Source organism: Lathyrus oleraceus, chromosome 4 (assembly GCF_024323335.1).
Source record: "Lathyrus oleraceus cultivar Zhongwan6 chromosome 4, CAAS_Psat_ZW6_1.0, whole genome shotgun sequence".
Classification (NCBI taxonomy): Eukaryota; Viridiplantae; Streptophyta; class Magnoliopsida; order Fabales; family Fabaceae; genus Lathyrus; species Lathyrus oleraceus.
In genome coordinates this window covers 78,074,711-78,084,337 of record NC_066582.1, presented here as the reverse complement: position 1 = coordinate 78,084,337, position 9,627 = coordinate 78,074,711, and the positions used below count along the sequence as shown (strand labels likewise).

The window sequence follows — 9,627 nt, the reverse complement described above, 5'->3', positions numbered from 1 at the left end:
TCTCAATATTTTATGTGTGAGCGTGAATGCGCGCGCGTGTGTTTATTTGTGTGTGTGTGTGTGTGTGTGCGTGTGCGTGTGTGTGTATGTGCGCGCGTGTGCGATTTATCCATAATACTTATAGAAATCCTCTTGTGTCTTTACAAAAAATTGACCGCTTAAATAGACACGATCATGCGAGCTTTCACAATCTAAAATTTCAAGTCTTGACATCATTATCTTTGATTTAGCGCACAAAAGAACCTTGAGTCTTCTTGATGAGGCTTGAGATATCTCCATGTTAATTACCGTCATCTGAGAGTTTAAAATTTTAAACCACAAGTGGTCATAAACCCTAAGTCTTCACTTGAGTGTCATTGGACTGAAGTGTTGGCTTAAACAGATGTCTATCTTGATTTGTGAGGATAATTTGATCAACCATCTTATGCATCTTTGACCGCTTGAGCTATCTTTTATACTTGCTTGACTTTAAGATTTGTCATCATTAAAACCATGTCTTCATCAAGGCTAAGCATCAAACCATATCATCATCAAGTCTAAATAGCTACTGCTTGATTTGTATCTCCCTATATATAAGGTTCACCATCTTGGATTGCTTCTGGATTATACCCGCAAGCACACATATCAACATTTCTCCCTTTTTAACGATGACACACACTAGTTTCAAAACATGGATTTTCTATAATTGTATAATTGTTTTTTAAACATAATTTCTCTACTTATTTCATTATTTTATATTTTTTGTTTCTATGATTTTTATTTTAAAACAAAATATTTATAATTAATTAAAAAAATTCTCATCATTTAAATATGATATATTTTATATATATCATTGAATGAGATGTATACCCATAATATAATATAATAAATTAGTGTTATCTTATTTGTTATCATGATTTACATCAGTCACACAACCTCAATATCATATTTTTATTATATTTTATCCGATTATATATCTTATGTTACCTTTATTCTATTATGACCATCAAATTGGCCCTAAACTTTTTTTTATATACTTTTTTTTATCTAAAAACTAATTTATATATACATATAGGTAAGTTTTGTAATATATATATATATATATATATATATATATATATATATATATATATATATATATATATATATATATATATATATATATATATATATATATATATATATATATATATATATATATATATAACTTTTTGACATGGTAAAAATAAGGAAAATGCACACTTGTTAATATATATAAAGCTGAATAGATTATAATGGACATACTTTAAGCATATTAATTTTTTGATACATCTAAAATGGCAAAAGTACAGATAAAAGTGAGTGCAATTGTAATTTTGAGCAAACATTTGGCATTAAAATCTCAACCACTTTGTAATGTTGTACATCTTGATTTGTGTAAGTAGCTAGTTGTAAAGGTATATCACATAGTTAAAATAGCTTCAGAATATATATAAGTTAGAAAAATAGAAGAAAAAGAAACCTCTTTATGGAAAAACAATGTTGGGCTCAAACTTTTTTATTTTTTTTATTTTCCCATTTCTTTAGCCAAATCAACTAATTAATTAATTAAAATATATAGATAATTTAATAATTATCCTTTGTAGCTTGGACAGCCTCATATGCCAACCATATTGTAACAGCTACAGATGAATTATTCTTTTTTCATATAAAACATAAGCATTACAGCAAAATAATTGATTATCATGACCTGGAATTGTAAATATATGTGGTTGTCAATTTATTTAATTTTGAAAAATAATTAAAAAGAGAAACATATTAATAGATATAGAAAGATAGGGGACCATAAACCACCCATACTTTAAATCTTACAGAAAAAAATAAAATAAAAAAGAGATCATACTCACATGGTTGCATGTGAAGGGAATGGGAAAAGTTTTATGCAATTTTTACAACTACCTCTAAATATCTCATTTGCTTATATCAATTTTCAATATTTTCTTTTTATTGATTTGTCTTTTTTGGGAAGATTATTGTTCTTTACCAATCTTATATGTTTGTATATGACCCACTGCGCACTCACCGGGAAAGTAAGTTATTTTGAAAAGTAAATTAATTAATTAAATAAATATTTATTCTAAGTTTTTTTTTTTTAAGTTTTATTATAGTGAAATGAACCCTACACCCCCTACCCCCACATCCACCCCTCTCTTTTTTTTCTTTATAAAGCTGGTAGATTTATATTATAAATGGTAGAGTGGTCCATGATAACTTTGAAAGGGCCATATGGTTATTTTATTTTCTCAATTCTCACTCAATTCTCACTTCTCTTACCTTTTTACTCTCTTCATCTCTCTCTATATATATCTCTATCTACCTAGCTTTTTCTCACTTCTTCAACATAAGCTAAGTTAATTAACTTGGTTTTTATATGTAGAGATGCGAGATCTGAGGCTAATTATGGTATTTCAAGTCCTGGTCATGCTTTTCCACAGCTTTCTTGAACTTCTTTTGTAATCTTAAATCTGATTTCAAGGTTAAAAGCCCTAGAAGCTCAAGAAAGCTGTGGGAGAATATGGCAAATTCAGGCTTAATTCTGGTAGATAAAGTGAAGATAACTCCTCTTACAGATTCAGAACACAAGGTGAACTCAATTTCCTCTTTTTTCATGCATATTCATCTTTTCAAGAATTTTCAGAATTATGGATAATTTATTTATAATTATGGCCTTGTTAATTATTTGTCAGATTTGGTTTTCAAGAGTTTTTTTATATAATTCTGATGCATAATTCTGTAATTTTATCTAATTAAATTGTTTTTCTCTGTTTTGTTATAGTAAAGAAATAAAATAATACTTACTTTAACTGAATTATTACTGGTCCTGTTTTTTTTTTCTCTGAGAAAATTAGTAGGGTAGGGTCTATAATACTCAACAACACTTTTTCTTTTGTTAGATCTTTGAGTAAACATCACAATGTGGTTGTTTACAAAATCAAAATCATAAACACAGAATTTTTTTTTTAAAAGCACTTTTGATTAATTCAGATGCTATACACGTTTGAGCCATGCAAGATAAGAGGCAGTAGAAAATTACTATTTAATTTATTTTATAAAAAAAAAGAAAAAAAATTAAATTAATGTTTCCTAGAGCTGATGAATTTTTCAATTAACAAAATTTAGTAGTGAAAAATGGTGTAAAAAAAAAGCATATTATTTTGCAGAGAAGATTCCCTCTCAACATTTCCTTTTTATCATTAATGATGATAGTTCTTCTTGTTTCCCTTTTAGTTTAATGAATCAATATCTTCTCCTACATTTCTGTGAAAAAGGTTAACCTTTGTCACTATATGACATCATTTTTTTTTATTTTAACCACTTCTCTCTCCTGACATCTATTCATTTTCAACCTTCTTTCTCTCTCTAGACTCTGTCTCATAATCTGAATGTCTCTTTCTCTCTAGAAACCCAACTTGGTGCTGAAATTTTTGGTAATTAATTTTTGATTCATATGTCTCGTCTCTTTGTTCATATGTCTTTGCAGTTTTTCAACCGTGACAGGGACAATTAGTGAGTTTCACAAATTACTGTAAGTTACTGTAATTTAGTTTATCTATTATTATATTTTTTATTAAGATTTAATTTTTATCGCTTCGATTCGTTTCAAAAATATATTATTTTTAATCTTTAATATAAAAAAAATTATTTTTTAAATTAATTAAATAATTAATATTTCTCATTTATATATAATTAAGATATATTAATTCTTTAATAAATTTGAAAAATAAACTTTTTTTTATATTAAAAATTAAAGAATGTATCATATAATAATAATTTATTAATGTAGGAATCTAAAAATCAATTGAATTTTCATTGAAGTGAGTGACAATTGTAGAATTATTGTTATGAATTAGGAAAATGACATCACAAAAAAAGTATTTTGTATGAACTAAGAACAATTGGTAGAAGTAGGACCACTAAAAATCAGATTAAATCAGGAAGCACAGAGGCATGGCACTTCTGTGCATCATCTTATGCAAGAGGATACCATTAGTGTATGGATAGATAGCTACTGCGATGATGTAGTGAATGGTTAAATTTAGTAAAATTCTTTACTATTAAAAATCTTATAATCACGGGTAATTTTTTTTCAAACAAGTTTATGGAAATCAAATTATAATTTTCTTTAAGATTGAAAAAATACAAATGGAAAGTTAGAGATTAATATTGATACTATATACATTACTATTAAAAAAAAGTTATCAATGACTTCTTTTTACTGTCAATATAATTTTTATTAAAAAACAAACCTTGGATGTTAAATATAATTAAAAGTCAAAACGTATTTAGTTTAACTTTAAATAAAATATATTTTTAGTTTTTTTATGTTTAAGATTGAGATGAAAGTAATTATTAATAATGAGCACATGATTTGGTGGCAATTTTTACAATTATTCATAAAAGATGGATAGATTTTTTCTACAATTACGTCATATCAGAAAATATACTATTACTAATTTATAAGTTTTGTGTTTGAATATTTCTTTTACTCTCTTTAATAAATACAGTATTAATTAATAGATTTTAAAAATATTTTTAACAATTTTACAATTTTATTAAATATAATTAGAATCAAATATTATAGATAACTTATCAATAATAATTAATTAAATATTTTTATATTTAAGATGAGATGAAAGTAATTATTAATTATGAGCACATACATGATTTGGTGACAATTTTTACAACTCTACATAAAAGTTGAGTAGATTCTTGATAATGTAATGTCATATCGAACAATTAATTTGTCTCTTTTGTGTCAGAATACCTCTTTAATTTTTTGTAATAAATATTTATTAATAGATTTTAAATTATTTTTTATTTTTTTATTATTTTATTAAATAAGATTAGAGTCGAATATGGTGGTAATTTTTACAACTCTTCATAAGAGATGAGTGAATTCTTTCTACTGTGACGTCAGATCAGACAATTAATTTGTCTGTTTTGTGTCCGAATACCTCTTTAATAAATATTTATTAATAGATTTAAAATACTTTTATTTTTTACTATTTTATTAAATAAGTTAGAGTTAAATATTATAGATAACCCATCCATAATAGTAAATTTGATTATGTTTAAGATGAGATGAAATTAATTATTAATTAAGAACACATGATATGGTGGTAATTTTTACTACTCTTCATACAAGGTGAATAAACTCTTTCTACTTTTGTGATGTTAGATCAGACAAATAATTTATAATTTTTTTTTAGATTATCTCTTTAACTCTCTTTAATATATATTTACTAATACATTTTTAAAATATTTTCAGACAATTTAACTGTTTTATTAAATATGATTAGTGTCTAATATTATAGATAATCCACCAATAATAATTAATTAAATTTGATTATGTTTAAGATGAGATGAAATTAATTATTAATTAAAGACATGTGATATGGTGGTAACTTTTACAATTTTTCGTAAAAGATGAGTAGATTATTTCTATTGATGTCAGATTAGACAAATACTCCTATGTAAGTTTTGTGTCCAAATATTTTTTAATATAGATTTATTAATTGTTTTTAAAAGTATTTTTAGAAAATTTTACTATTTTATTAAATATGATTAGTGTCAAATATTATAGATAACCCACCAATAATAATTAATTAAATTTGATTATATTTAAGATGAGATGAAATTAATTATTAAATAAGAGTAGGTGATATGGTGGTGTAATATTTACAACTCTTCATAAAAGGGGAGTAGATCCTTTCCACTCTGATGTCATATGGGACAAATAATTTGTAAATTTTGTGTCAGAATATCTCTTTAATTCTTTTTAATATATAATTATTAATAGATATTAAAAATATTTTTAGACAATTTTACTATTTTTTTAAAATATGATTAGTGTCAAATATTATAGATAACGCACCAATAATAATTAATTAAATTTGTTTATGTTTAAGATGAGCTGAAATTAATTATTAAATAAGAGCACGTGATATGGTGGTAATTTTTACTACTCTTCATATAAGGTGAGTAGATTCTTTCCACCACGTCATATCGGACAAATAATTTGTAAGTTTTGTGTCAGAATATCTCTTTAATATGTATTTCTTAATTGATTTTAAAAATATTTTTAGACAATTTTACGATTTTATTAAATATAATTAGTGTCAAATATTATAGATAACCCACCAATAATACTTAATTAAATTTTATTATATTTAAGATGAGATGAAATCAATTATTAAATAAGAGTAGGTGATATGGTGGTAATATTTACAACTCTTCATAAAAGGGGTGTAGATTCTTTCCAATGTGATGTCATATCGGACAAATAATTTATAAATTTTGTGTCAGAATATCTCTTTAATTCTCTTTAAAATATAATTATTAATAGATATTAAAAGTATTTTTAGACAATTTTACTATTTTTTAAAAATGTGTTTAGTGTCAAATATTATAGATAACCCACTAATAATAATTAATTAAATTTCATTATGTTTAAGATGTGATGAAATTAATTATTAAATAAGAGCACATGATATGGTGGTAATTTATACCACTCTTCATATAAAGGTGAGTAGATTCTTTCCCTGCCTCATGTCATATCGGACAAATAATTTGTAAGTTTTGTGTCAGACTATCTCTTTAATTCTCTTTAATATATATTTATTAATTAATTTTAAAATTATCTTTAGACAATTTTACTATTTTATTAAATATGATTAATATCAAATTTTATAGATGACCCGCCAATAATAATTAATTAAAAGTGTAAAAAATGTTTTTTAAGTTAACAAAGTAAAACCATTATTGTATTAAAGACATTGAATTTTATGATATTTATATTTAATTTTGAGTTTTTTTTTCCACAACACTCCATTTTCTAAACTCAATAGGTAAATTACCCCATATTTTCACATTAATTCCAAATTACTCCAATTTCCAAAAAAAAATTATAAAATCTTATTGTTATTAGTGTCCCCTCTTTTTTTTTAAGAGGATGATTTATTACCATTCTCGACCTTGTATAAGTTTAAAGAAAACTCAAATCCTATTTGCATCTCCTCTTAAAGTAAAAAGAGGGTGTCAATGTTAAGAGGGTGTCAATAACAATGATAAAATAAATAAAAATAAAATAAATAGAGGATTTTAATTATTGATGCGTGACGACACCAAAAGTTAAAAAAAAATGTTTGAAGGTGTATTAATTTTGAATTTATTTTAGAAAGTGAGATAATGCGATAAAAATTTCTCAAATATTGCCTCAATAGAAAGAATCTATGAGAAACTAAAATTAAACAACTTTTTATTTTAAAAATATGAAATGAATAAAAATTGAAAAAATGTGTGTAAACGAAAACATGCATGCAGTAAAAAAGCGAGCAGACCGTATTGCCATTATTAACCCAATAATTTATTTTACAGCATAGAGAGAAATAGTAGAAAATTTTGAACACAGACACACGAAACCAATTGAGTATCCCATGAAATGAAACAGGTTTGTGAATTGTGACACGACATGAAACAGAAGACAGAGATATAGTAACTGATGATGAAGACTTGAATTCAATGACATGAAGGAACTGAATCATCCTGAACCAAATTATTTTCCTAGTACGGAATTATTCTTGCTTTTTGAGTTTTTGACACCACTGTTGATTCCTCACCTTGTATTTATTTTACATAAAGTAGAAAAGAATGTGATAGTATATTTGTTATGTCGGGGTCTAAACAGGAACGTGTCAGTTTCCATGCAGTGTTATTTCTTAACTCATGTTGGTTCTCTTAATTTTAATATTTTAACTTAAACCTTGGTTAAGAGAATTTTAATTATTGGGATTGGGCCTCTATGGTTTTGGATTCAACTTGCAAGGATTTTTCAACTCACTAGAGGTATATATGTTTGGATTCATGTGCACATAAATATTCAAAGAGGAGTATTCTACAACCCAATAAAGGGGTATTCATATCCATTATTCACGTAAAAGAAATATTTGAGAGAATCCTTATAAATATAATAATAATAAAAAAATATCACTCCAATAAATCCATATCAATTAAAAACATGCAATTCTCCTTCATACCAAGCACAAAACCTTGGACGCCAATTTAGAAATAAGACAAATATTCGGGAGATCTAATGAGAAATCGAAAGATTGATGATGTACCAAAGTTAATTGAGATTATGGTTTTAAATTGTGGTTGCAATTGCAATTGCGAATTTTGTTTTAGATGCGTATGTTGCGATTACAGTCAATGTCATTTTGTGAAACGCAATATGGCCAACGTGATAATTGATTTCTGGATTTTTTAAATACATAGTTGAGAGGGTGCAAAAGGTAATATTTTTTATTACTTTAAAACATGATTGAAATTTTGGGTTAATTTTTTTTTAACATTTAGTAGAAAGAACTAAACAAATGTAATTGTTTGATGCGGTTTTCGATGCAGTCATATATGTGATTTTAAATCAAATTACAACTGCGGTTTTCGATGCAGTCATATACGTGATTTTAAATCAAATTACAACAGCAATCTGATGTCTGTAGAGCGTAATTTAAAATTATGATTGAGATGTTAAGAGATTTAAGATTTTTTTTAGAAGATTGAGGGAAAAATAAAACAAGATATTATTGTTAATGAGAAAATTTCTAGAGACACTAAATTTGATTATGTATATTACAAAGTTCAAGATGGTAGATACACTCGTTGCTACTTTTTACGCGGATAATTTTTTTTGAGCGATCTAGATTCTAGTAGACTTTAGAAAGATTATGATGACTCTCATTTGATTATTTTTGTGTTGCATGACCCTACATCGATTAAGGAACTATCAGTTAACCCTAAATTCGTTTGTCTATCTTGCTATCATTTAAATTATTTTTATGTGTACCAAATTTCTCCTATGTTGATTCATCGATTAACTTTGAGATGTGAGATTATGTGATGTAATTAATTGTGTGTTGGAGGTGGCTCATTTCATCATTGTGTCATGTAGTAGAAGTTCAAGTGTTTTATATCTTGTCTAGACATGCAAACTCTTGAGTGTCCATGTAATCTTATTTATTTTCTTCACCTAATAGCGTCTTTGACTCCCTAGTTATCCATATCAATGATCTTCCTTGGTTACGGGGAATTGTCCCTATAAATGTCTCTGAACGACTGAATAACTTTTCTTATCCTCCTTCATAATTAATTTGATCACTACAAATTGTCTTTTGTCCTTCAAACAATATGCTTAAAGACCTTGTATCCTTGCTTCGCAAGACTATTCCCTCTCCTCTAATGAGTTTGGCCCATGATATGCACTCACCATTAGTCCTTATCTCTAGTCAGGTAAGTATCCTAACAAAAACACATGGACTCATACCTAATCTTTGGCTCCCAAAGCCTTAATTTCTAAGAAGTGCAAACATATGGTATTGAAGGTATTCTCTTCTTCTTAGTCTAAGTGGAAAAAGGTAAAATAGTTGTTTGAGTTAACCAATTTTGTATTTCTTTATCAGGTTAAGAAAAACCATATCCTTTGTGATGTACAAAACTTTGATTATTCCATTAAAGAGGCACTTCGATAGACCGTGTAGTTTTCATTCCTTTCTTCAATCTAAATAACTCCAAAAAGTTATTTCAATATCATAAGTACTTGACCTATCTCTT

The 9,627-nt window shown here is 26.0% G+C and overlaps 1 long non-coding RNA gene across 1 annotated transcript; it reads left to right on the top strand.

Annotated features, from left to right (window-relative positions):
• Positions 1 to 2,225: 2,225 nt before the first annotated feature.
• Positions 2,226 to 7,794, top strand: LOC127073517 (uncharacterized). The gene is made up of 3 exons (XR_007785777.1): positions 2,226 to 2,602; positions 3,500 to 3,544; positions 7,469 to 7,794. It is a non-coding gene; the product is annotated as an uncharacterized LOC127073517 (long non-coding RNA).
• The last annotated feature ends 1,833 nt before the right edge of the window (positions 7,795 to 9,627 follow it).